The sequence below is a fragment of the Carcharodon carcharias genome, assembly GCF_017639515.1.
Source record: "Carcharodon carcharias isolate sCarCar2 chromosome 40 unlocalized genomic scaffold, sCarCar2.pri SUPER_40_unloc_5, whole genome shotgun sequence".
Lineage (NCBI taxonomy): Eukaryota > Metazoa > Chordata > Chondrichthyes > Lamniformes > Lamnidae > Carcharodon > Carcharodon carcharias.
In genome coordinates this window covers 369,555-396,996 of record NW_024470859.1, presented here as the reverse complement: position 1 = coordinate 396,996, position 27,442 = coordinate 369,555, and the positions used below count along the sequence as shown (strand labels likewise).

The 27,442-nt window shown below is 50.7% G+C and overlaps 1 long non-coding RNA gene across 1 annotated transcript; it reads right to left on the bottom strand.

Moving 5' to 3' along the window:
• Nucleotides 1–21: 21 nt before the first annotated feature.
• On the bottom strand, nt 22–25,243 carry LOC121275039. Its single transcript, XR_005942348.1, has 3 exons — nt 25,221–25,243; nt 13,932–13,998; nt 22–151 (listed from the first exon to the last, which is right to left on the bottom strand). It is a non-coding gene; the product is annotated as an uncharacterized LOC121275039 (long non-coding RNA).
• Nucleotides 25,244–27,442: the final 2,199 nt, after the last annotated feature.

The following is a 27,442-nucleotide window of genomic DNA, read 5'->3' as shown; positions in this document are numbered from 1 at the left end:
ATCTTGATGATGGCCGGGGTGAACTTTTCATAGTTGATGGGGATGTCCAGCAGTCCCAGGAAGAGCTGGAACATGGTGAAGAGGCACATACTGAAGTCGCGGAAATGTGGCCAAGACTCCGGCTCCAGGGTTTGGAAGTTGACGTAGAACGCTGTGGACAAGGACAATTGGGATTCGAGGGGCAAGGAGAGCAAGAGAATGAGGGGGGGAGTAAGAGAGAGCAAATGCCAAAGGTGGAGGGAATAGAGAGGGACGGAGAGACAGAAAGAGACATGTTCTGGGAGCAAGGGGGAGAGAGGGGGATGGTTAGAGGGGAGAGTGAGCAGAAGGGAAGAGGGAGGGAGGAGGAAGAGGGAGGAGTGCGCAGGCAGGAGGGAGGTGGAGGAGCAGAGGGATGGAGAGAAAGGGTGAGAGGGATCCGCCGAGGGGAGAGGGAGGTTACAACAAAGGGAGAGAGTGAGAGAGAGAGAGGAGAAGGTTGAGGGAGAGGGGACGGAGAGAGAGAATGAGGGGGGGAGACATGGAGACATTTAGCGGGATTGCAAATGGCAGAGAGGGAAAGAGAGAGAAAGACAGAGACAGACAGTGAGAGGGAGAGAGGGGATAGTGACAGAGGGATAAGGAGACAGAGAGAGAGGGACAGAGAGAGAAGGACAGAGAGAGAGAGCGGGAAAGAGAGGGAGCGGGAAAGAGAGGGAGCGGGAAAGAGAGGACCGGGACAGAGAGGGAGTGGAACAGAGATGGAGCAGGACAGAGAGGGAGTGGGACAGAGAGAGAGGGAAAGAGAGAGAACGGGACAGAGAGAGAGCGGGACAGAGAGAGAGGGACAGAGAGAGAGGGACAGAGAGGGAGGGACAGAGAGGGAGCGGGACAGAGAGGGAGCGGGACAGAGAGAGAGGGACCGAGAGTAACCGGGACAGAGAGAGAGCGGGACAGAGAGAGAGCGGGACAGAGAGGGAGGGACAAAGAGAGAGATGGACAGATAGAGGGACAGAGAGGGAGGGACAGAGCGAGAAGTATAGATAGAGAGAACAGGACAGAAAGATAGTGGGACAGGGAGAGAGCAGGACAGAGAGAGGTTGGGACAGTGAGAGAGCGGGACAGAGAGAGAGGGACAGAGTGAGAGGGACAGAGAGAGAGAGAAACAGAGAGAGAAAGAGCGGGACAGAGTGAGAGAGGAACAGTGTGAGAGTGGGACAGAGAGAGAGTGGGACAGAGAAAGAGAGCGGGACAGAAAGAGCGGGAAAATGAGAGAGCAGGACAGAGAGAGATTGAAAGAGAGAGAGAGGCACAGACAGAGAGAGAGAGGGACAGAAGGAGAGGGACAGATGGAGAAGGTGACAGAGAGAGAGGCAAAGAGAGAGAGGGACAGAGAGAGAGAGGGACAGGGAGAGAGAGAGGGACAGAGAGAGAAAGAGACAGAAGGACAGGGACAGATAGAGAAGGGGACAGAGAGAGAGGCAAAGAGAGAGAGGGACAGGGAGAGAGAGGGACAGAGAGAGAGGGACAGAGAGAGAACGGGACAGAGAGAGAGCAGGACAGAAAGAGAGAGCGGGACAGAGAGGGAGGGACAGTGAGAGAGTGGGACAGAGAGAAAGCGGGAAAGAGAGGGAGGGACAGAGAGAGAGCGGGACAGAGAGACAGCGGGACAGAGAAGAGAGCGGGACAGAGAAGACAGCGGGAGAGAGAGAGCGGGACAGAGAGAGAGGGGACAGAGAGAGAGTAGGACAGAGAGAAAGTGGGACAGAGAGAGAGAGGGACAGATAGACAGCGGGATAGAGAGACAGTGGGACAGAGAGAGAGCGGGACAGAGAGAGAGGGACAGAGAGAGAGAGGGACAGAGAGGGAGCGGGACAGAGAGGGAGCAGGACAGAGAGGGAGCGGGACAGCGAGAGAGCGGGACAGAGAGAGCGAGACAGAGAGAGAGAGAGGGACAGATAAACAGCGGGACAGAGAGACAGCGGGACAGAGAGAGCGGGTCAGAGAGGGAGGGGCAAAGAGAGAGAGATGGACAGATAGAGGGACAGAGAGGGAGGGACAGAGCGAGAGGGATAGATAGAGAGAACAGTGCAGAAAGAGGGACAGAGAGAGCAGGACAGAGAGAGATTGGGACAGTGAGACAGCGGGACAGAGAGAGAGGGACAGAGAGGGAGCGGGACAGAGAGTGAGCGGCACAGAGAGAGAGGGACAGAGAGAGAGAGGGACAGAGAGGGAGCGGGACAGAGAGAGAGAGGGACAGAGAAAGAGAGGGACAGAGAGGGAGCGGCACAGAGAGAGAGGGACAGAGAGAGAGAGGGACAGGGCGAGAGGGATAGATAGAGAGAACAGTACAGAAAGAGGGACAGAGAGAGCAGGACAGAGAGAGATTGGGACAGTGAGACAGCGGGACAGAGAGAGAGGGACAGAGAGGGAGCGGGACAGAGAGTGAGCGGCACAGAGAGAGAGGGACAGAGAGAGAGAGGGACAGAGAGGGAGCGGGACAGAGAGAGAGAGGGACAGAGAAAGAGAGGGACAGAGAGGGAGCGGCACAGAGAGAGAGGGACAGAGAGAGAGAGGGACAGAGAGGGAGCGGGACAGAGAGAGAAGGGGACAGAGAGAGAGCGGGACAGAGAGAGAGGGACAGAGAGAGAGGGACAGAGAGAGAAGGGGACAGAGAGAGAGCGGGACAGAGAGGGAGCGGGACAGAGAAAGAGTAGGACAGAGAGAGAGGGACAGAGAGAGAGTGGGACAGAGAGAGATGGGGACAGAGAGAGAGTGGGACAGAGAGAGATGGGGACAGAGAAAGAGTAGGACAGAGAGAGAGGGACAGAGAGAGAGTGGGACAGAGAGAGATGGGGACAGAGAGGGAGCGGGACAGAGAGAGAGGGACAGAGAGAGAGGGACAGAGAAAGAGAGGGACAGAGAGAGAGGGACAGAGAGAGAGGGACAGAGAGGGAGCGGGACAGAGAGGGAGCGGGACAGAGAGAGAGGGACAGAGAGAGAGAGGGACAGAGAGGGAGCGGCACAGAGAGAGAAGGGGACAGAGAGAGAGAGGGACAGAGAGGGAGCGGCACAGAGAGAGAAGGGGACAGAGAAAGAGAGGGACAGAGAGGGAGCCGGACAGAGAGAGAGGGACAGAGAGGGAGCGGGACAGAGAGAGAGGGACAGAGAGTGAGCGGCACAGAGAGAGAGAGGGACAGAGAGAGAGGGACAGAGAGAGAGAGGGACAGAGAGGGAGCGGGACAGAGAGAGAGGGACAGAGAGTGAGCGGCACAGAGAGAGAGAGGGACAGAGAAAGAGAGGGACAGAGTGGGAGCGGGACAGAGAGAGAGCGGGACAGAGAGGGAGCGGGACAGAGAGAGAGGGACAGAGAAAGAGAGGGACAGAGAGGGAGCGGCACAGAGAGAGAAGGGGACAGAGAAAGAGAGGGACAGAGAGAGAGCGGGACAGAGAGAGAGGGACAGAGAAAGAGAGGGACAGAGAGGGAGCAGCACAGAGAGAGAAGGGGACAGAGAAAGAGAGGGACAGAGAGGGAGCGGCACAGAGAGAGAAGGGGACAGAGAGAGAGCGGCACAGAGAGAGAGGGAGAGAGAAAGAGAGGGACAGAGAGGGAGCGGCACAGAGAGAGAGGGACAGAGAGAGAGGGGGACAGAGAGAGAGAGGGACAGAGAGGGAGCGGGACAGAGAGAGAGAGGGACAGAGAGAGAGAGGGACAGAGAGAGAGCGGGACAGAGAGAGAGAGGGACAGAGAGAGAGAGGGACAGAGAGGGAGCGGGACAGAGAGAGAGGGACAGAGAAAGAGAGGGACAGAGTGGGAGCGGGACAGAGAGAGAGCGGGACAGAGAGGGAGCGGGACAGAGAGAGAGGGACAGAGAAAGAGAGGGACAGAGAGGGAGCGGCACAGAGAGAGAAGGGGACAGAGAAAGAGAGGGACAGAGAGAGAGCGGGACAGAGAGAGAGGGACAGAGAAAGAGAGGGACAGAGAGGGAGCGGCACAGAGAGAGAAGGGGACAGAGAAAGAGAGGGACAGAGAGAGAGCGGGACAGAGAGAGAGGGACAGAGAAAGAGAGGGACAGAGAGGGAGCAGCACAGAGAGAGAAGGGGACAGAGAAAGAGAGGGACAGAGAGGGAGCGGCACAGAGAGAGAAGGGGACAGAGAGAGAGCGGCACAGAGAGAGAGGGAGAGAGAAAGAGAGGGACAGAGAGGGAGCGGCACAGAGAGAGAAGGGGACAGAGAGAGAGAGGGACAGAGAGGGAGCGGGACAGAGAGAGAGAGGGACAGAGAGAGAGAGGGACAGAGAGAGAGCGGGACAGAGAGAGAGAGGGACAGAGAGAGAGAGGGACAGAGAGGGAGCGGGACAGAGAGAGAGGGACAGAGAAAGAGAGGGACAGAGAGGGAGCGGGACAGAGAGAGAGCGGGACAGAGAGGGAGCGGGACAGAGAGAGAGAGGGACAGAGAGAGAGCGGGACAGAGAGGGAGCGGGACAGAGAGAGAGGGGGACAGAGAGGGAGTGGGACAGAGAGGGAGCGGCACAGAGAGAGAAGGGGACAGAGAAAGAGAGGGACAGAGAGAGAGAGGGACAGAGAAAGAGAGGGACAGAGTGGGAGCGGGACAGAGAGAGAGCGGGACAGAGAGGGAGCGGGACAGAGAGAGAGGGACAGAGAAAGAGAGGGACAGAGAGGGAGCGGCACAGAGAGAGAAGGGGACAGAGAAAGAGAGGGACAGAGAGAGAGCGGGACAGAGAGAGAGGGACAGAGAAAGAGAGGGACAGAGAGGGAGCGGCACAGAGAGAGAAGGGGACAGAGAGAGAGCGGCACAGAGAGAGAGGGACAGAGAAAGAGAGGGACAGAGAGGGAGCGGCACAGAGAGAGAGGGACAGAGAAAGAGAGGGACAGAGAGGGAGCGGCACAGAGAGAGAAGGGGACAGAGAGAGAGAGGGACAGAGAGGGAGCGGGACAGAGAGAGAGAGGGACAGAGAGAGAGAGGGACAGAGAGGGAGCGGGACAGAGAGGGAGCGGGACAGAGAGAGAGGGACAGAGAAAGAGAGGGACAGAGAGGGAGCGGCACAGAGAGAGAGGGACAGAGAAAGAGAGGGACAGAGAGAGAGGGACAGAGAGGGAGCGGCACAGAGAGAGAGGGACAGAGAAAGAGAGGGACAGAGAGGGAGCGGCACAGAGAGAGAGGGACAGAGAGGGAGCGGCACAGAGAGAGAGGGACAGAGAAAGAGAGGGACAGAGAGGGAGCGGGACAGAGAGAGCGGGACAGAGAGGGAGCGGGACAGAGAGGGAGCGGGACAGAGAGAGCGGGACAGAGAGGGAGCGGGACAGAGAGGGAGCGGGACAGAGAGAGAGGGACAGAGAGGGAGCGGGACAGAGAGAGAGGGACAGAGAGAGAGTGGGACAGAGAGAGAGAGGGACAGAGAGAGAGCGGGACAGAGAGAGAGGGGGCAGAGAGGGAGCGGCACAGAGAGGGAAGGGGACAGAGAAAGAGAGGGACAGAGAGAGAGGGACAGAGAAAGAGAGGGACAGAGAGGGAGCGGCACAGAAAGAGAGGGACAGAGAGAGAGGGACAGAGAAAGAGAGGGACAGAGAGGGAGCGGCACAGAGAGAGCGGGACAGAGAGAGAGGGACAGAGAGAGAGGGACAGAGAGAGAGAGGGACAGAGAGGGAGCGGGACAGAGAGAGAAGGGGACAGAGAGGGAGCGGGACAGAGAGAGAGGGACAGAGAAAGAGAGGGACAGAGAAAGAGAGGGACAGAGAGAGAGGGACAGAGAAAGAGAGGGACAGAGAGAGAGCGGGACAGAGAAAGAGAGGGACAGAGAGGGAGCGGCACAGAGAGAGAGGGACAGAGAGAGAGAGGGACAGAGAGGGAGCGGGACAGAGAGGGAGGGAAAGAGAGAGAGGGACAGAGAGAGAGCGGGACAGAGAGAGAGGGACAGAGAGAGAGGGACAGAGAGAGAGGGGGCAGAGAGGGAGCGGCACAGAGAGGGAAGGGGACAGAGAAAGAGAGGGACAGAGAGAGAGGGACAGAGAAAGAGAGGGACAGAGAGGGAGCGGCACAGAAAGAGAGGGACAGAGAGAGAGGGACAGAGAAAGAGAGGGACAGAGAGGGAGCGGCACAGAGAGAGCGGGACAGAGAGAGAGGGACAGAGAGAGAGGGACAGAGAGAGAGAGGGACAGAGAGGGAGCGGGACAGAGAGAGAAGGGGACAGAGAGGGAGCGGGACAGAGAGAGAGGGACAGAGAAAGAGAGGGACAGAGAAAGAGAGGGACAGAGAGAGAGGGACAGAGAAAGAGAGGGACAGAGAGAGAGCGGGACAGAGAAAGAGAGGGACAGAGAGGGAGCGGCACAGAGAGAGAGAGGGACAGAGAGAGAGGGACAGAGAGAGCGGGACAGAGAGAGGGAGGGAAAGAGAGAGAGGGACAGAGAGAGAGAGGGACAGAGAGAGAGGGACAGAGAGAGAGGGACAGAGAGAGAGAGGGACAGAGAGGGAGCGGGACAGAGAAAGAGAGGGACAGAGAGGGAGCGGGACAGAGAAAGAGAGGGACAGAGAGGGAGCGGGACAGAGAGAGAGGGACAGAGAGAGAGGGACAGAGAGGGAGCGGGACAGAGAGAGCGGGACAGAGAAAGAGAGGGACAAAGAGGGAGCGGGACAGAGAGAGCGGGACAGAGAGAGAGAGGGACAGAGAGGGAGCGGGACAGAGAGAGCGGGACAGAGAGAGAGGGACAGAGAGAGAGCGGCAGAGAGAGAGAGGGACAGAGAGGGAGCGGGACAGAGAGTGAGCGGCACAGAGAGAGAGGGACAGAGAAAGAGAGGGACAGAGAGGGAGCGGCACAGAGAGAGAGGGACAGAGAGAGAGAGGGACAGAGAGGGAGCGGGACAGAGAGAGAGGGACAGAGAAAGAGAGGGACAGAGAGGGAGCGGCACAGAGAGAGAAGGGGACAGAGAGAGAGCGGGACAGAGAGAGAGGGACAGAGAGAGAGGGACAGAGAAAGAGAGGGACAGAGAGGGAGCGGGACAGAGAGAGAGGGACAGAGAGAGAGAGGGACAGAGAGAGAGAGGGACAGAGAGGGAGCGGGACAGAGAGAGAGAGGCACAGAGAGAGAGGGACAGAGAGGGAGCGGCACAGAGAGAGAGAGGGACAGAGAGAGAGGGACAGAGAGGGAGCGGGACAGAGAGAGAGAGGGACAGAGAAAGAGAGGGACAGAGAGGGAGCGGCACAGAGAGAGAGAGGGACAGAGAGAGAGAGGGACAGAGAGGGAGGGACAGAGAGAGAGGGACAGAGAGAGAGGGACAGAGAGGGAGCGGGACAGAGAGAGAAGGGGACAGAGAGAGAGCGGGACAGAGAGAGAGAGGGACAGAGAGAGAGCGGGACAGAGAAAGAGTAGGACAGAGAGAGAGGGACAGAGAGAGAGAGGGACAGAGAGAGAGGGACAGAGAGAGAGAGGGACAGAGAGGGAGCGGGACAGAGAGAGAGAGGGACAGAGAGAGAGCGGGACAGAGAGAGAGGGACAGAGAAAGAGAGGGACAGAGAGAGAGGGACAGAGAGAGAGAGGGACAGAGAGAGAGGGACAGAGAGAGAGAGGGACAGAGAGGGAGCGGGACAGAGAGAGAGAGGGACAGAGAGGGAGCGGGACAGAGAAAGAGAGGGACAGAGAGGGAGCGAGACAGAGAGAGAGGGACAGAGAGAGAGAGGGACAGAGAGGGAGCGGGACAGAGAGAGAGGGACAGAGAGAGAGCGGGACAGAGAGAGAGGGACAGAGAAAGAGAGGGACAGAGAGAGAGGGACAGAGAGAGAGAGGGACAGAGAGAGAGGGACAGAGAGGGAGCGGGACAGAGAAAGAGAGGGACAGAGAGGGAGCGGGACAGAGAGAGAGGGACAGAGAGAGAGAGGGACAGAGAGGGAGCGGGACAGAGAGAGCGGGACAGAGAGAGAGGGACAGAGAGAGAGGGACAGAGAGAGAGCGGCAGAGAGAGAGAGGGACAGAGAAAGAGAGGGACAGAGAGGGAGCGGCACAGAGAGAGAGGGACAGAGAAAGAGAGGGACAGAGAGGGAGCGGCACAGAGAGAGAGGGACAGAGAAAGAGAGGGACAGAGAGGGAGCGGCACAGAGAGAGAGGGACAGAGAAAGAGAGGGACAGAGAGGGAGCGGCACAGAGAGAGAAGGGGACAGAGAGAGAGCGGGACAGAGAGAGAGGGACAGAGAGAGAGGGACAGAGAAAGAGAGGGACAGAGAGGGAGCGGGACAGAGAGAGAGGGGGACAGAGAGGGAGCGGGACAGAGAGAGAGCGGGACAGAGAGGGAGCGGGACAGAGAGAGAGAGGGACAGAGAGAGAGAGGGACAGAGAGAGAGGGACAGAGAGAGAGGGACAGAGAAAGAGAGGGACAGAGAGGGAGCGGGACAGAGAGAGAGGGACAGAGAGAGAGGGACAGAGAGAGAGGGACAGAGAGAGAGGGACAGAGAAAGAGAGGGACAGAGAGGGAGGGACAGAGAAAGAGAGGGACAGAGAAAGAGAGGGACAGAGAGGGAGCGGGACAGAGAGAGAGGGACAGAGAGAGAGGGACAGAGAGAGAGAGGGACAGAGAGAGAGGGACAGAGAGAGAGGGACAGAGAAAGAGAGGGACAGAGAGAGAGGGACAGAGAGAGAGGGACAGAGAAAGAGAGGGACAGAGAGGGAGCGGGACAGAGAGAGAGGGACAGAGAGAGAGGGACAGAGAGAGAGGGACAGAGAGAGAGGGACAGAGAGAGAGGGACAGAGAAAGAGAGGGACAGAGAGGGAGCGGGACAGAGAGAGAGGGGGACAGAGAGGGAGCGGGACAGAGAGAGAGCGGGACAGAGAGGGAGCGGCACAGAGAGAGAGGGACAGAGAGAGAGAGGGACAGAGAGGGAGCGGGACAGAGAGAGAGAGGGACAGAGAAAGAGAGGGACAGAGAGGGAGCGGCACAGAGAGAGAGGGACAGAGAGAGAGGGACAGAGAGGGAGCGGGACAGAGAGAGAGAGGGACAGAGAGAGAGCGGGACAGAGAGAGAGAGGGACAGAGAGAGAGCGGGACAGAGAAAGAGTAGGACAGAGAGAGAGGGACAGAGAGAGAGTGGGACAGAGAGAGAGGGACAGAGAGGGAGCGGGACAGAGAGGGAGGGACAGAGAGAGAGCGGGACAGAGAGAGAAGGGGACAGAGAGAGAGCGGGACAGAGAGAGAGGGACAGAGAGAGAGGGACAGAGAGAGAGGGACAGAGAGAGAAGGGGACAGAGAGAGAGCGGGACAGAGAGGGAGCGGGACAGAGAAAGAGTAGGACAGAGAGAGAGGGACAGAGAGAGAGTGGGACAGAGAGAGAGGGACAGAGAGGGAGCGGGACAGAGAGGGAGGGACAGAGAGAGAGTGGGACAGAGAGAGAGAGGGACAGAGAGAGAGCGGGACAGAGAGGGAGCGGGACAGAGAAAGAGTAGGACAGAGAGAGAGGGACAGAGAGAGAGTGGGACAGAGAGAGAGGGACAGAGAGGGAGCGGGACAGAGAGGGAGGGACAGAGAGAGAAGGGGACAGAGAGAGAGCGGGACAGAGAGAGAAGGGGACAGAGAGAGAGCGGGACAGAGAGAGAGGGACAGAGAGAGCGGGACAGAGAGAGAGGGACAGAGAGAGAGTGGGACAGAGAGAGATGGGGACAGAGAGAGAGTGGGACAGAGAGAGATGGGGACAGAGAAAGAGTAGGACAGAGAGAGAGGGACAGAGAGAGAGTGGGACAGAGAGAGATGGGGACAGAGAGGGAGCGGGACAGAGAGAGAGGGACAGAGAGGGAGCGGGACAGAGAGAGAGAGGGACAGAGAGGGAGGGACAGAGAGAGAGAGGGACAGAGAGAGAGGGACAGAGAGAGAGTGGGACAGAGAGAGAGGGACAGAGAGGGAGCGGGACAGAGAGGGAGGGACAGAGAGAGAGTGGGACAGAGAGAGAGAGGGACAGAGAGGGAGCGGGACAGAGAGGGAGGGACAGAGAGAGAAGGGGACAGAGAGAGAGCGGGACAGAGAGAGAGGGACAGAGAGAGAGGGACAGAGAGGGAGCGGGACAGAGAGAGAGCGGGACAGAGAGAGAAGGGGACAGAGAGGGAGCGGGACAGAGAGAGCGGGACAGAGAGAGATGGGGACAGAGAGGGAGCGGGACAGAGAGAGACGGGGACAGAGAGGGAGCGGGACAGAGAGAGAGAGGGACAGAGAGGGAGGGACAGAGAGAGAGAGGGACAGAGAGAGAGGGACAGAGAGAGAGTGGGACAGAGAGAGAGGGACAGAGAGGGAGCGGGACAGAGAGGGAGGGACAGAGAGAGAAGGGGACAGAGAGAGAGCGGGACAGAGAGAGAGGGACAGAGAGAGAGGGACAGAGAGGGAGCGGGACAGAGAGAGAGCGGGACAGAGAGAGAAGGGGACAGAGAGGGAGCGGGACAGAGAGAGAGAGGGACAGAGAGAGAGCGGGACAGAGAGAGAGAGGGACAGAGAGAGAGCGGGACAGAGAAAGAGTAGGACAGAGAGAGAGGGACAGAGAGAGAGTGGGACAGAGAGAGAGGGACAGAGAGGGAGCGGGACAGAGAGGGAGGGACAGAGAGAGAAGGGGACAGAGAGAGAGCGGGACAGAGAGAGAAGGGGACAGAGAGAGAGCGGGACAGAGAGAGAGGGACAGAGAGAGAGGGACAGAGAGAGAGGGACAGAGAGAGAAGGGGACAGAGAGAGAGCGGGACAGAGAGGGAGCGGGACAGAGAAAGAGTAGGACAGAGAGAGAGGGACAGAGAGAGAGTGGGACAGAGAGAGATGGACAGAGAGAGAGTGGGACAGAGAGAGAGGGACAGAGAGGGAGCGGGACAGAGAGGGAGGGACAGAGAGAGAAGGGGACAGAGAGAGAGCGGGACAGAGAGAGAAGGGGACAGAGAGAGAGCGGGACAGAGAGAGAGGGACAGAGAGAGAGGGACAGAGAGAGAGGGACAGAGAGAGAGGGACAGAGAGAGAGGGACAGAGAGAGAGTGGGACAGAGAGAGATGGGGACAGAGAGAGAGTGGGACAGAGAGAGATGGGGACAGAGAAAGAGTAGGACAGAGAGAGAGGGACAGAGAGAGAGTGGGACAGAGAGAGATGGGGACAGAGAGGGAGCGGGACAGAGAGAGACGGGGACAGAGAGGGAGCGGGACAGAGAGAGAGAGGGACAGAGAGGGAGGGACAGAGAGAGAGAGGGACAGAGAGAGAAGGGGACAGAGAGAGAGTGGGACAGAGAGAGAGGGACAGAGAGAGAGTGGGACAGAGAGAGATGGGGACAGAGAGGGAGCGGGACAGAGAGAGAGAGGGACAGAGAGGGAGGGACAGAGAGAGAGAGGGACAGAGAGAGAAGGGGACAGAGAGAGAGTGGGACAGAGAGAGAGGGACAGAGAGGGAGCGGCACAGAGAGAGAAGGGGACAGAGAGAGAGGGACAGAGAGGGAGCGGGACAGAGAGAGAGTGGGACAGAGAGAGAGGGACAGAGAAAGAGAGGGACAGAGAGGGAGGGACAGAGAAAGAGAGGGACAGAGAGGGAGCGGGACAGAGAGAGAGGGACAGAGAGAGAAGGGGACAGAGAGAGAGCGGGACAGAGAGAGAGGGACAGAGAAAGAGAGGGACAAAGAAAGAGAGGGACAGAGAGGGAGCGGCACAGAGAGAGAAGGGGACAGAGAGAGTGGGACAGAGAGAAAGGGACAGAGAAAGAGAGGGACAGAGAGGGAGCGGGACAGAGAGAGAGGGACAGAGAGAGAAGGGGACAGAGAGAGAGCGGGACAGAGAGAGAGGGACAGAGAAAGAGAGGGACAGAGAAAGAGAGGGACAGAGAGGGAGCGGCACAGAGAGAGAGGGACAGAGAGAGAGGGACAGAGAGGGAGCGGGACAGAGAGAGAAGGGGACAGAGAGAGAGCGGGACAGAGAGAGCGGGACAGAGAGAGAGGGACAGAGAGAGAGCGGGACAGAGAGTGAGCGGCAGAGAGAGAGAGGGACAGAGAAAGAGAGGGACAGAGAGGGAGCGGCACAGAGAGAGAGAGGGACAGAGAGACAGTGGGACAGAGAGAGAGGGACAGAGAGGGAGCGGCACAGAGAGAGAGAGGGACAGAGAGACAGTGGGACAGAGAGAGAGGGACAGAGAGGGAGCGGCACAGAGAGAGAGAGGGACAGAGAGACAGTGGGACAGAGAGAGAGGGGGACAGTGAGAGAGGGACAGAGAGGGAGGGACAGAGCGAGAGGGATAGATAGAGAGAACAGTACAGAAAGAGGGACAGAGAGAGCAGGACAGAGAGAGATTGGACAGTGAGACAGCGGGACAGAGAGAGAGGGACAGAGGGACAGTGGGACAGAGAGAGAGCGGGACAGAGAGAGAGAGCGACAGAGAGGGAGCGGGACAGAGAGAGAGCGGGACAGAGAGGGAGCGGGACAGAGAGAGAGGGGGACAGAGAGAGAGAGGGACAGAGAGAGCGGGACAGAGAGGGAGCGGGACAGAGAGAGAAGGGGACAGAGAGAGAGAGGGACAGAGAGAGAGAGGGACAGAGAGAGAGAGGGACAGAGAGGGAGCGGGACAGAGAGAGAGAGGGACAGAGAGACAGTGGGACAGAGAGAGAGGGACAGAGAGAGAGGGGGACAGTGAGAGAGGGACAGAGAGAGAGAGGGACAGAGAGAGAGAGGGACAGAGAGGGAGCGGGACAGAGAGAGAGAGGGACAGAGAGACAGTGGGACAGAGAGAGAGGGGGACAGTGAGAGAGGGACAGAGAGGGAGGGACAGAGCGAGAGGGATAGATAGAGAGAACAGTACAGAAAGAGGGACAGAGAGAGCAGGACAGAGAGAGATTGGACAGTGAGACAGCGGGACAGAGAGAGAGGGACAGAGGGACAGTGGGACAGAGAGAGAGGGGGACAGTGAGAGAGGGACAGAGAGGGAGGGACAGAGCGAGAGGGATAGATAGAGAGAACAGTACAGAAAGAGGGACAGAGAGAGCAGGACAGAGAGAGATTGGACAGTGAGACAGCGGGACAGAGAGAGAGGGACAGAGGGACAGTGGGACAGAGAGAGAGCGGGACAGAGAGAGAGAGCGACAGAGAGGGAGCGGGACAGAGAGAGAGGGGGACAGAGAGAGAGAGGGACAGAGAGGGAGCGGGACAGAGAGGGAGCGGGACAGAGAGAGATTGGACAGTGAGACAGCGGGACAGAGAGAGAGGGACAGAGGGACAGTGGGACAGAGAGAGAGCGGGACAGAGAGAGAGGGACAGAGAGGGAGCGGGACAGAGAGGGAGCGGGACAGAGATGAGAGAGGGGGAAAGAGAGAGAGGGACAGAGAGAGAAAGGGACATATGGAGAGACGGACAGATGGAGAGAAAGAAAGAGACAGATGGAGAGACACAGACAGAGAGAAAGAGACAGAGTGAGACAGAGACAGAGAGATGGACAGAGGCAGAGAGAGAGGGAATGGGAATGGTAGAGAGAGAGATGTAGTGGAGAGAAAGAGGAGAAAGGGGGAAGGTAAGGGCAAAGTTGAGAGAGGTGCAGGGAGAATAAAAGAGAAAGGGAGCGAGGGAGAGAGAACGTGAGGGACGATGGGGAGAGAGGGAGCGAGGAAGAGAGAGAGAGAGAGAGAAAGAGACAAGCACATGGTCAGTCAACAGTTCCACTCCCAAAGGTGGAATCAATGCAAATCGAGAGGGATACCATTCCCCAACTTCACTTTCACACTCACTCCATCCTCCCTAACCCAGGGGTCAGTGGACAGGGATGCGGAGCAGGAACCCGGGCTGATTCACCCCCCTCCCTAACCCAGGGGTCAGTGGACAGGGATGGGGAGCAGGAACCCGGGCTGATTCACACCCCCCTCCCTAACCCAGGGGTCAGCGGACAGGGATGGGGAGCAGGAAACCTGGATGAATCACCCCCCTCCTCATTGACGCAGGGGTGGGAGAATTAAGACTAACCTGCGGTGAATCCTAGAAGAACCATAAACATTAACCAGCAAAATCGCAACAAATCTCCCATAATCATCTGCAAAAAACAACAGAATTAAACAGTGAGTGAAACATACCCTCAATAATCAGGGAGTCTGTACAGTTACACAGTGAGTGATCCTTACCCTGAATAAGCAGTGACTCTGTACAGTTACACAGTAAGTGGTCATTACCCTGAATAAACAGTGACTCTGTACAGTTACACAGTGAGTGATCCTTATCCTGCTGAATAAACAGTGACTCGGCAAAGTTACACAGTGAGTGACCCTTACCCTGAATAAGCAGTGACTCTGTACAGTTACACAGTGAGTGATCCTTACCCTGAATAAACAGTGAATCTGCACAGTTACTCAATAAGTGGTCATTACACTGAATAAAAAGTGACTCTGTACAGTTACACAGTGAGTGACCCTTACCCTGAATAAGCAGTGACTCTGTACAGTTACACAGTGAGTGACCCTTACCCTGAATAAACAGTGAATCTGCACAGTTACTCAGTGAGTGGTCATTACCCTGAATAAAAAGTGACTCTGTACAGTTACATAGTGAGTGATCCTTACCCTGAATAAGCAGTGACTCTGTCCAGTTACACAGTGAGTGACCCTTACCCAGAATAAACAGTGAATCTGCAACAGTTACTCAGTGAGTGGTCATTACCCTGAATAAAAAGTGACTCTGTACAGTTACATAGTGAGTGATCCTTACCCTGAATAAACATTGACTCTGTACAGTTACACAGTGTGTGACCCTTAAACTGAATAAACAGTGACTCTGTACAGTTACACAGTGAGTGAACTTTACCCTGAATAAAAAGTGACTGTACAGTTACATAGTGAGTGATCCTTACCCTGAATAAGCAGTGACTCTGTCCAGTTACACAGTGAGTGACCCTTACCCAGAATAAACAGTGAATCTGCAACAGTTACTCAGTGAGTGGTCATTACCCTGAATAAAAAGTGACTCTGTACAGTTACATAGTGAGTGATCCTTACCCTGAATAAACATTGACTCTGTACAGTTACACAGTGTGTGACCCTTAAACTGAATAAACAGTGACTCTGTACAGTTACACAGTGAGTGAACTTTACCCTGAATAAAAAGTGACTGTACAGTTACACAGTGTGTGAACAATACCCTGAATAAACAGTGACTCTGAACAGTTACACAGTGAGTGACCCTTACCCTGAATAAACAGTGATTCTGTACAGTTACACAGTGAGTGACCCTTACCCTGAATAAACAGTGACTCTGTACAGTTACACAGTGAGTGACCCTTACCCTGAATAAACAGTGACTCTGTACACTTACACAGTGAGTGAACTTTACCCTGAATAAACAGTGACTCTGTAGAGTTACAAAGTGAGTGACCCTTAACCTGAATAAACAGTGACTCTGTACAGGTACACAGTGAGTGATCCATACCCTGAATAAACAGTGACTCTGTACAGTTACACACTGAATGATCCTTACCCTGAATAAACAGTGACTCTGCAGAGTTACACAGTGAGTGACATTTACCCTGAATAAAGAGTGACTCTGTACAGTTACACAGTGAGTGAACTTTACACTGAATGAACAGTGACTCTGTAGAGTTACACAGTGAGTGACCTTTACACTGAATAAACAGTGACTCTGTACAGTTACACAGTGAGTGATCATTACCCTGAATAAACAGTAACTCTGCAGAGTTACACGGTGAGTGACCATTAATCTGAATAAACAGTGACTCTTTACAGTTACACAGTGAGTGATCCACACCCTGAATAGATATTGACTCTGCACAGTTACAGTTTGTGTGATTCTTATCCCGAATAAACTATAACTCTGTACAGTTACAAAGTGAGTGATTCTTACCCTGAATTAACAATGTACCTGTACAGTTAAACCGTGAGTGACCCTTACCCTGAACAAGCACTGAATCTGTACAGTTACACAGTGAGTGATCCTTACCCTGAATAAACATTGACCCTGTACAGTTACACAGTGAGTAACCCTTACACAGAATAAACAGTGACTCTGTACAGTTACACAGTGAGCGATCCTTACCTGTATAAACATTGACTCTGTACAGTTAAACAGTGAGGGATCCTTACCCTGAATAAACATTGACTCTGTACAGTTACACAGTGAGTGATCCTTACCCTGAATAAACAGTAACTCTGTACAGTTACTCAGTGAGTGAACCTTACCCTGAATAAACAGTGACTCTGTACAGTTACACTTTGAGCGATTCTTATCCTGAATAATCTGTAACTCTGTACAGTTACAAAGTGAGTGATTCTTACCCTGAATTAAAAGTGTACCTGTACATTTACACAGTGAGTGATCCTTACCCTGAATAAACAGTGACACTGTACAGTTACACAGTGAGTGATCCTTACCCTGAATAAACAGTGACTCTGTACAATTACACAGTGAGTGATCCTTACCCTGAATAAAAAGTGACTCTGTACAGGTACACAGTGAGTGACCCTTACTCTGAATAAACAGTGACTCTGTACAGGTACACAGTGAGTGACCCTTACCCTGAATAAACAGTGACTCTGTACAGGTACACAGTGAGTGACCCTTACCCTGAATAAACAGTGACCCTGTACAGTTACACAGTGTGTGAGCTTTACCCTGAATAAACAGTGAATCTGTACTGTTACACAGTGAGTGATCCTTACCCTGAATAAACAGTGAATCTGTACAGTTACACAGTGAGTGATCCTTACCCGGAATAAACAGTGAATCTGTACAGTTACACAGTGAGTGATCCTTACCCTGAATAAACATTGACCCTGTACAGTTACACAGTGAGTAACACTTACACAGAATAAACAGTGACTCTGTACAGTTACACAGTGAGTGATCCTTACCCTGAATAATCATTGACTCTGTACAGTTACACAGTGAGTGATCCATACCCTGAATAAACAGTGACTCTGTACATATACACAGTGAATGAGCCTTACCCTGAATAAACATTGACCCTGTACAGTTACACAGTGAGTAACCCTTACACAGAATAAACAGTGACTCTGTACAGTTACACAGTGAGCGATCCTTACCCTGAATAAACAATGACTCTGTACAGTTACACAGTGAGGGATCCTTACCCTGAATAAACAGTAACTCTGTACAGTTACTCAGTGAGTGACCCTTACCCTGAATAAACAGTGACTCTGTACAGTTACACTTTGAGCGATTCTTATCCTGAATAAACTGTAACTCTGTACAGTTACAAAGTGAGTGATTCTTACCCTGAATTAACAGTGTACCTGTACATTTATACAGTGAGTGATCCTTACCCTGAATAAACAGTGACACTGTACAGTTACACAGTGAGTGATCCTTACCCTGAATAAACAGTGACTCTGTACAATTACACAGTGAGTGATCCTTACCCTGAATAAAGAGTGACTCTGTACAGGTACACAGTGAGTGACCCTTACCCTGAATAAACAGTGACTCTGTACAGGTACACAGTGAGTGACCCTTACCCTGAATAAACAGTGACTCTGTACAGGTACACAGTGAGTGACCCTTACCCTGAATAAACAGTGACCCTGTACAGTTACACAGTGTGTGAGCTTTACCCTGAATAAACAGTGAATCTGTACAGTTACACAGTGAGTGATCCTTACCCTGAATAAACATTGACCCTGTACAGTTACACAGTGAGTAACACTTACACAGAATAAACAGTGACTCTGTACAGTTACACAGTGAGTGATCCTTACCCTGAATAAACAGTGACTCTGTACAGTTACACAGTGAGTGATCCTTACCCTGAATAAACAGTGACTCTGTACATATACACAGTGAATGAGCCTTACCCTGAATAAACATTGACCCTGTACAGTTACACAGTGAGTAACCCTTACACAGAATAAACAGTGACTCTGTACAGTTACACAGTGAGGGATCCTTACCTGTATAAACATTGACTCTGTACAGTTACACAGTGAGTGATCCTTACCCTGAATAAACATTGACTCTGTACAGTTACACAGTGAGTGATCCTTACCCTGAATAAACAGTAACTCTGTACAGTTACTCAGTGAGTGAACCTTACCCTGAATAAACAGTGACTCTGTACAGTTACACTTTGAGCGATTCTTATCCTGAATAAACTGTAACTCTGTACAGTTATAAAGTGAGTGATTCTTACCCTGAATTAACAGTGTACCTGTACATTTACACAGTGAGTGATCCTTACCCTGAATAAACAGTGACTCTGTACAGGTACACAGTGACTGACCCTTACCCTGAATAAACAGTGACTCTGTACAGGTACACAGTGAGTGACCCTTACCCTGAATAAACAGTGACTCTGTACAGGTACACAGTGATTGACCCTTACCCTGAATAAACAGTGACCCTGTACAGTTACACAGTGTGTGAGCTTTACCCTGAATAAACAGTGAATCTGTACAGTTACACAGTGAGTGATCCTTACCCTGAATAAACAGTGAATCTGTACAGTTACACAGTGAGTGATCCTTACCCTGAATAAACAGTGAATCTGTACAGTTACACAGTGAGTGATCCTTACCCTGAATAAACATTGACTCTGTACAGTTACAGAGAGAGTGATCCTTACCCTGAATAAACAGTGATTCTGTACAGTTACACAGTGAGTGAACCTTACCCTGAATAAACATTGACTCTGTACAGTTACATAGTGAGTTTTCCTTACCCTGATTAACCAGTGACTCTGTACATTTACAAAATGAGTGATCATTAACCTGAATAAAGATTGACTCTCTACAGTAACACAATGAGTGATCCTTACCCTGAATAAACAGTGACTCTGACCAGTTACACAGTGAATGATAATTACCCTGAATAAACAGTGACTCTGTACAGTTACACAGTGAGTGATCCTTACCCTGAATAGACAGTGACTCTGTACAGTTACACAGTGAGTGAACTTTACCCTGAATAAACAGTGAGTCTGTAGTTACACATTGAGTGACCTTTACACTGAATAAACAGTGACTCTGTCCAGTTACAGAGAGTGATTCTTACCCTGAATAAACAGTAACACTGTACAGTTACTCAGTGAGTGACCGTTACCCTGAATAAATAGTGACTCTGTACAGTTACACTTTGAGCGATTCTTATCCTGAATAAACTGTAACTCTGTACAGTTACAAAGTGAGTGATTCTTACCCTGAATTAACAGAGTACCTGTATAGTTACACAGTGAGTGACCCTTACCCTCAATAAACAGTGACTCTGTACATTTACACAGTGAGCGATCCTTACCCTGAATATACATTGACTCTGTACAGTTAGACAGTGTGTGACCATTACCCTGAATAAACAGTGACTCTGTACAGTTAGACAGTGAGTGATCCTTACCCTGAATAGAGAGTGTCTCTGTACAGTTACACAGTGAGTGACCTTTTCACAGAATAAACAGTGAATCTGTACAGTTACACAGTGAGTGATCCTTAACCTGAATAAACAGTGACTCTGTACAGTTACACAGTGAGTGATCGTTACCCTGAATAAACAGTGACTCTGTACAGTTACACAGTGAGTGACCTTTACCCTGAATAAACAGTGACTCTGTACATTTACACAGTGAGTGATCCTTACCCTGAATATACATTGACTCTGTACAGTTAGACAGTGAGTGACCTTTACCCTGAATAAACAGTGACTCTGTACAGTTACACAGTGAGTGATCCTTACCATGAATGAACAGTGACTCTGTACAGTTACACAGTGAATGACTCTTACCCTGAATAAACAGTGACTCTGTCCACTTACACAGTGATTGATCCTTACCCTGAATAAACAGTGACTCTGTACAGTTAGACAGTGAGTGAACTTTACCCTGAATAAACAGTGAATCTGTAGAGTTACACATGGAGTGATCCATACCCTGAATAAACAGTGACTCTGTCCAGTTACAGAGAGAGTGATCCTTACCCTGAATAAACAGTAACACTGTACAGTTACTCAGTGAGTGACCGTTACCCTGAATAAATAGTGACTCTGTACAGTTACACTTTGAGCGATTCTTATCCTGAATAAACTGTAACTCTGTACAGTTAAAAAGTGAGTGATTCTTACCTTGAATTAACAGTGTACCTGTACAGTTACACAGTGAGTGAACCTTACCCTGAATAAACAGTGACTCTGTACATTTACACAGTGAGTGATCCTTACCCTGAATAAACATTGACTCTGTACAGTTAGACAGTGTGTGACCTTTACCCTGAATAAACAGTGACTCTGTACAGTTATACAGTGAGAGACCCTTACCCTGAATAAACAGTGACTCTGTACAGTTACACAGTGAGTGACCTTTTCACAGAATAAACAGTGAATCTGTACAGTTACACAGTGAGTGATCCTTACCCTGAATAAACTGTGACTCTGTACAGTTACACAGTGAGTGACCCTTACCTTGGATAAACAGTGACTCTGTAGAGTTACACTGTGAGTGATTCATACCTTGGATAAACAGTGACTCTGTACAGTTACACAGTGAGTGATCCTTACCTTGGATAAACAGTAACACTGTACAGTTACTCAGTGAGTGACCGTTACCCTGAATAAACAGTGACTCTGTCCAGTTACAGAGAGAGTGATCCTTACCCTGAATAAACAGTAACACTGTACAGTTACTCAGTGAGTGACCGTTACCCTGAATAAATAGTGACTCTGTACAGTTACACTTTGAGCGATTCTTATCCTGAATAAACTGTAACTCTGTACAGTTAAAAAGTGAGTGATTCTTACCCTGAATTAACAGTGTACCTGTACAGTTACACAGTGAGTGAACCTTACCCTGAATAAACAGTGACTCTGTACATTTACACAGTGAGTGATCCTTACCCTGAATAAACATTGACTCTGTACAGTTAGACAGTGTGTGACCTTTACCCTGAATAAACAGTGACTCTGTACAGTTATACAGTGAGAGACCCTTACCCTGAATAAACAGTGACTCTGTACAGTTACACAGTGAGTGATCCTTACCCTGAATAAACTGTGACTCTGTACAGTTACACAGTGAGTGACCCTTACCTTGGATAAACAGTGACTCTGTAGAGTTACACTGTGAGTGATTCATACCTTGGATAAACAGTGACTCTGTACAGTTACACAGTGAGTGATCCTTACCTTGGATAAACAGTGACTCTGTACAGTTACACAGTGAGTGATCCTTACCCTGAATAAACAGTGACTCTGTACAGTTACACAGTGAGTGACCTTTACCCTGAATAAACAGTGATTTTTTACAGTTACACAGTGAGTGATCCTTACCTTGGATAAACAGTGACTCTGTACAGTTACACAGTGAGTGATCCTTACCATGAATGAACAGTGACTCTATACAGTTACACAGTGGTTGATCCTTACCCTGAATAAACAGTGAATCTGTACAGTTACACAGTGAGTGAACTTTACCCTGAATAAACAGTGACTCTGTACAGTTACACATGGAGTGATCCATACCGTGAATAAACACTGACTCTGTACAGTTACACAGTGAATGACTCTTACCCTGAATAAACATTAACTCTGTACACTTACACAGTGAGTGATCCACACCCTGAATAAACAGTGACTCTGTACAGTTACACAGTGAGTGAACTTTACCCTGAATAAACAGTGACTCTGTACAGTTACAGTGAGTGACCCTTACCCTGAAGAAACAGTGACTCTGTACAGTTACACAGTGAGTGAACTTTACCCTGAATAAACAGTGACTCTGTACAGTTACACAGTGAGTGATCCACACCCTGAATAAAGAGTGACTCTGTACAGTTACACAGTGAGTGACCTTACCCTGAATAAACAGTGACTCTGTACAGTTACACAGTGAGTGATTCTTACCCTGAATAAATAGTGACTCTGTACAGTTACACAGTGAGTGAACTTTACCCTGTATAAACAGTGACTCTGTACAGTTATACAGTGAGTGACCCTTACCCTGAATAAACAGTGACTCTGTACAGTTAGACAGTGAGTGATCCTTACCCTGAATAGAGAGTGTCTCTGTACAGTTACACAGTGAGTGACCTTTTCACAGAATAAACAGTGAATCTGTACAGTTACACAGTGAGTGATCCTTAACCTGAATAAACAGTGACTCTGTACAGTTACACAGTGAGTGATCATTACCCTGAATAAACAGTGACTCTGTACAGTTACACAGTGAGTTACCTTTACCCTGAATAAACAGTGACTCTGTACAGTTAGACAGTGAGTGATCCTTACCCTGAATAAACAGTGACTCTGTACAGTTACACAGTGAGTGACCTTTACCCTGAATAAACAGTGACTCTGTACATTTACACAGTGAGTGATCCTTACCCTGAATATACATTGACTCTGTACAGTTAGACAGTGAGTGACCTTTACCCTGAATAAACAGTGACTCTGTACAGTTACACAGTGAGTGATCCTTACCATGAATGAACAGTGACTCTGTACAGTTACACAGTGAATAACTCTTACCCTGAATAAACAGTGACTCTGTCCACTTACACAGTGATTGATCCTTACCCTGAATAAACAGTGACTCTGTACAGTTAGACAGTGAGTGAACTTTACCCTGAATAAACAGTGACTCTGTAGAGTTACACATGGAGTGATCCATACCCTGAATAAACAGTGACTCTGTCCAGTTACAGAGAGAGTGATCCTTACCCTGAATAAACAGTAACACTGTACAGTTACTCAGTGAGTGACCGTTACCCTGAATAAATAGTGACTCTGTACAGTTACACTTTGAGCGATTCTTATCCTGAATAAACTGTAACTCTGTACAGTTAAAAAGTGAGTGATTCTTACCCTGAATTAACAGTGTACCTGTACAGTTACACAGTGAGTGAACCTTACCCTGAATAAACAGTGACTCTGTACATTTACACAGTGAGTGATCCTTACCCTGAATAAACATTGACTCTGTACAGTTAGACAGTGTGTGACCTTTACCCTGAATAAACAGTGACTCTGTACAGTTATGCAGTGAGAGACCCTTACCCTGAATAAACAGTGACTCTGTACAGTTACACAGTGAGTGACCTTTTCACAGAATAAACAGTGAATCTGTACAGTTACACAGTGAGTGATCCTTACCCTGAATAAACTGTGACTCTGTACAGTTACACAGTGAGTGACCCTTACCTTGGATAAACAGTGACTCTGTAGAGTTACACTGTGAGTGATTCATACCTTGGATAAACAGTGACTCTGTACAGTTACACAGTGAGTGATCCTTACCTTGGATAAACAGTGACTCTGTACAGTTACACAGTGAGTGATCCTTACCCTGAATAAACAGTGACTCTGTACAGTTACACAGTGAGTGACCTTTACCCTGAATAAACAGTGATTTTTTACAGTTACACAGTGAGTGATCCTTACCTTGGATAAACAGTGACTCTGTACAGTTACACAGTGAGTGATCCTTACCATGAATGAACAGTGACTCTGTACAGTTACACAGTGATTGATCCTTACCCTGAATAAACAGTGAATCTGTACAGTTACACAGTGAGTGAACTTTACCCTGAATAAACAGTGACTCTGTACAGTTACACATGGAGTGATCCATACCGTGAATAAACACTGACTCTGTACAGTTACACAGTGAATGACTCTTACCCTGAATAAACATTAACTCTGTACACTTACACAGTGAGTGATCCACACCCTGAATAAACAGTGACTCTGTACAGTTACACAGTGAGTGAACTTTACCCTGAATAAACAGTGACTCTGTACAGTTACAGTGAGTGACCCTTACCCTGAATAAACAGTGACTCTGTACAGTTACACAGTGAGTGAACTTTACCCTGAATAAACAGTGACTCTGTACAGTTACACAGTGAGTGATCCACACCCTGAATAAAGAGTGACTCTGTACAGTTACACAGTGAGTGAACTTTACCCTGAATAAACAGTGACTCTGTACAGTTACACAGTGAGTGACCCTTACCCTGAATAAAGAGTGACTCTGTACAGTTACACAGTGAGTGACCGTTACCCTGAATAAATAGTGACTCTGTACAGTTACACTTTGAGCGATTCTTATCCTGAATAAACTGTAACTCTGTACAGTTAAAAAGTGAGTGATTCTTACCCTGAATTAACAGTGTACCTGTACAGTTACACAGTGAGTGAACCTTACCCTGAATAAACAGTGACTCTGTACATTTACACAGTGAGTGATCCTTACCCTGAATAAACATTGACTCTGTACAGTTAGACAGTGTGTGACCTTTACCCTGAATAAACAGTGACTCTGTACAGTTATGCAGTGAGAGACCCTTACCCTGAATAAACAGTGACTCTGTACAGTTACACAGTGAGTGACCTTTTCACAGAATAAACAGTGAATCTGTACAGTTACACAGTGAGTGATCCTTACCCTGAATAAACTGTGACTCTGTACAGTTACACAGTGAGTGACCCTTACCTTGGATAAACAGTGACTCTGTAGAGTTACACTGTGAGTGATTCATACCTTGGATAAACAGTGACTCTGTACAGTTACACAGTGAGTGATCCTTACCTTGGATAAACAGTGACTCTGTACAGTTACACAGTGAGTGATCCTTACCCTGAATAAACAGTGACTCTGTACAGTTACACAGTGAGTGAACTTTACCCTGTATAAACAGTGACTCTGTACAGTTACATAGTGAATGACTCTTACCCTGAATAAACAGTGACTATGTACAGGAGCAGCCAGCCAGTTACACTGTGCTCCCACAGCCTCCCACACCCTCCCACCCTCTCTTTCTCTCTCCCTCCCTCCCTCTCTCCTTCCCTCACTCCCTCCCTCCTCACACTTGCAGGATGATAAGGATTGGAGCAGACAGCCAGATACACTGTGCACCCACAACCACCCACACTCTCGGTCTCTCCCCCCCTCTTTACATCTCTCCCTCCCTCCCTCCCTCCCTCTCTCCCTCTCTCTGTCTCTCTCCCTCTCTCTCTCTCTCTCTACCTCTCTATGTCTTTCTCTCTCTCCCTCTCTTTCTCTCTCTCCCTCCCTCCCTCCCTCTCTCCCTCTCTCTGTCTCCCTCCCTCCCTCCCTCCCTCTCTCCCTCTCTCCCTCCCTTTAACTCTCTCTCTCTCTCTCTCCCTCTCTCTTTCTCGCATACACCAGACTCCAGCCCCTCACTCCCCGCTCCGGGGTCTACACCAGACTCCAGCCCCTCAATCCCCGCTCCAGGGATACACAAGTCTCCTGCCCCTCGCTCCCAGCTCTTCCCCAGCCCATGGTTCTGAGCTCACCTTCTGGATCATGATGGTGAAGGGTCCAAGCATTGCAAAGCCTCGTGCAAAATACATGACATTACACCATCCGAGCACAAGGGCCAGAGACATCGCAATAGCCTCTCCGTCTGAACTAGTCAAGCGCAGCAGCAGGATTAACAGCAGCAGGCAGGCGTAGCTGATTCTGTGGGAGAGAGGGTGTGTCAGGAGGGAGAGGGAGGGATATTTTGTGAGAGAGCGAGAGAGACAAAGAGAGACAGAGCGAGAGAGAGATGAGAGAGGCTGTCAGAAAGAGATAGAGAGGGAGACAGAGAGAGAGAGAGAGAAAGAGAGAGTCAGAGAGTGAGAGAGAGGAAGACAGAGAAAGAGACATAGAGAGAGAGGGAGAGAGTCAGATAGAGAGAGAGAGACAGAGAGAGTTAGAGAGGGAGACAGAGAGAGAGTGAACGAGAGAGAGAGAGCGAGAGTGAGAGAGTGAGAGAGAAAGACAGAGAGAGATAAAGAGGGAGACGGAGAGAGAGAGAAATAAAGAGAGAGAGAAAGATAGAGAGAGGGAGAGAGGGGGAGAGAAATATTGAGAGAGACAGAGAGAGAGGCTGAGAGAGATAGAGAGAGGAAGAGAGGGTGACAGAGTGAGACAGAGAGAGAGAGAGACAGAGGTAGAGAAAGAGAGAGAGAGAGACAGAGTGAGAGAGACAGAGAGAGAGGCTGAGAAGATAGAGAGAGGGAGAGAGACAGAGAGAGAGGCTGAGAGAGATAGAGAGAGGGAGAGAGACAGAAAGAAAGAAAGACAGAGTGAGAGAGACAGAGAGAGAGGCTAAGAGAGATACAGAGAGGGGGAGAGACAGAGAGAGAGGCTGAGAGAAATAGAGAGAGGGAGAGAGACAGAGACAGAGACAGAGAGAGAGAGAGAGACAGAGGTGGAGAAAGAGAGGGAGAGAAGAGATGGATAGTGGGAGAGGGAGAGAGAGGGAGAGATGGAGAGAGAGGGAGAGATGGAGAGAGTGTAAGAGATGGAGAGAGTGTGAGAGATGGAGAGAGTGTGGGAGCTGGAGAGAGAGTGAGAGATGGAGAGAGAGGGAGAGATGGAGAGAGTGTAAGAGATGGAGAGAGTGTGAGAGATGGAGAGAGTGTGAGAGATGGAGAGAGAGTGAGAGATAGAGAGAGTGTGGGAGATGGAGAGTGATTGAGTGATGGAAAGAGTGTGAAAGATGTAGAGTGAGGGAGAGATGTAGATTGAGGGAGAGATGGAGAGAGTGTGAGAGATGGAGAGAGTGTGAGAGATGGAGAGAGTGTGGGAGATGGAGAGAGTGTGGGAGATGGAGAGAGTGTGAGAGATGGACAGAGCATGGGAGATGGAGAGAGTGAGAGATGGAGAGAAAGAGAGATGGAGAGAGTGTGAGAGAAGGAGAGAGATTGAGAGATGGAGAGAGATTGAGTGATGGAGAGAGTGTGAGAGATGTAGAGTGAGGGAGAGATGTAGATTGAGGGAGAGATGGAGAGAGTGTGAGAGATGGAGAGAGTGTGAGAGATGGAGAGAGTGTGGGAGATGGAGAGAGTGTGGGAGATGGAGAGAGTGTGAGAGATGGACAGAGCATGGGAGATGGAGAGAGTGAGAGATGGAGAGAAAGAGAGATGGAGAGAGTGTGAGAGAAGGAGAGAGTGTGAGAGATGTAGAGCGAGGGAGAGATGGAGAAAGTTTGAGAGATGGAGAGAGTGTGAGAGATGGAGAGAGTGTGGGAGAGGGAGAGAGAGTGAGAGATGGAGAGAGTGAAGGATTGAGAGAGATTGAGAGATGGAGAGAGTATTTGAGATGGAGAGAGTATGGGAGATGGAGAGAGTGTGGGAGATGGAGAGAGAGTGATAGATGGAGAGAGTAAGAGAGACGGGGAGAGAGAGAGAGAGAGTCAGAAAGAGAGACAGAGAGTGAGAGAGACAGAGGTGGAGCAAGAGACGGAGTGACAGAGATCGATAGTGGGAGGACGAGAGAGAGGGAGAGATGGAGACAGTGTGGGAGATGGAGAGAGTGCGGGAGTAGGAGACAGAGCAAGAGATGGAGAGAGTGTGGGAGATGGAGAGTGTGTGAGAGATGGAGAGAGTGTGAGAGATGGAGAGAGAGTGAGAGATGGAGAGAGAGTGAGAGAGGGAGAGAGAGTGAGAGATGGAGAGAGTGTGGGAGATGGAGAGAGTGTGAGAGATGGAGAGAGAGTGAGAGATAGAGAGAGTGTGGGAGATGGAGA